Source organism: Ceratina calcarata, unplaced genomic scaffold (genome assembly GCF_001652005.2).
Source record: "Ceratina calcarata isolate Rehan_Ccalc_2016 unplaced genomic scaffold, ASM165200v1 scaffold39.2, whole genome shotgun sequence".
Lineage (NCBI taxonomy): Eukaryota > Metazoa > Arthropoda > Insecta > Hymenoptera > Apidae > Ceratina > Ceratina calcarata.
Window position 1 is genome coordinate 1,260,854 of NW_017162322.1, and position 1,100 is coordinate 1,261,953.

Below are 1,100 nucleotides of genomic sequence, written 5' to 3' on the forward strand. Positions count from 1 at the left end.
ATTATACACTTTAGTCAACTGTTGATTTGTGTTGATGATATAATGATCAATTATTATTGATTTGCCATTATTGATTACAACAGAATTCGCTCATTTATCGCATGACCAAGATTTCAACATTCTATTTATCATTTATCTTCCGATGAAAAATCACATCAATTTATTATGCAAGAGTAAAATTCATTGAAGAAAACGAGTTTAAACGAGGAGAATGTACAAGGAACATTAATAATGAGATACTTATAATTTCATAACAGCTATGCGGGCTGTGTTTGACAATGAAACATTAACAGTGGTCGCCTGCCACCGACACGAGGTTGCCAGGAATCGACCCGGTTAGACAGTTTTCATTACGTCCTTGAATTTATGTGCAGTATCCGTATAATACCTTCAATTTTACAGTATGGCTCGAGTAAACGCAACGGCGATTTGTTTTTTGATAAAGTGATTCAATGCAGTTCATAGCAACTTTAATTAAACTGCGTTAATCAATCATTTATAATTGCTTATCATATTTTTTATATATATTTTGTTCGATTAACTGTTTAACAACATCGTTCCAAGAAAATCAAGTGTAACTCTGGATAGATGAAATCTACGTGTATTTCAGTTCTGTTACTGCAATATTTCTGGTAACGTGCTTGTATTTGTGGCATAATGCACATGAGAAATGTTGATCACTTGTGATAAGAGTCTACTGATAATTGTACTGATATCTTATCATATTTTCTGATATCATCTTGTTCAATAAAGGAACTAATATTTCACGAATAATTAGTATTTTTTTATACAAGAAATTCCTCCCCAAATTAAAAATGACAGATAATTCATCTCGTAATTCTACGTCCAATTATTTCATAATATTCCAATATACTTTTAGTAAGACAATTTGTTGCAAAAGGTTGTTAAATATGATGGACTTATTAATTTGGAGTAGAACTGTTTTATTGAATATCACACAAGAGTTAAAATATGAATAATATATGCAACGTGACTTCAAACAGTGGACACAAGACCATGCGTGTGCTAAGTGTACATGAAAGGTAAAACATGAGTCCTATGACGTCAGTAGCATCGATGGTCGTTGCTTTCTCCAACAT

General features: G+C 31.8%; 1 protein-coding gene across 4 annotated transcripts in view; it reads right to left on the bottom strand.

The window, feature by feature from the left end:
- Synd (protein kinase C and casein kinase substrate in neurons protein Synd) overlaps window positions 1-1,100 on the bottom strand; it is an 18,567-nt gene that overhangs the window by 12,771 nt on the left and 4,696 nt on the right. The window lies entirely within an intron of this gene.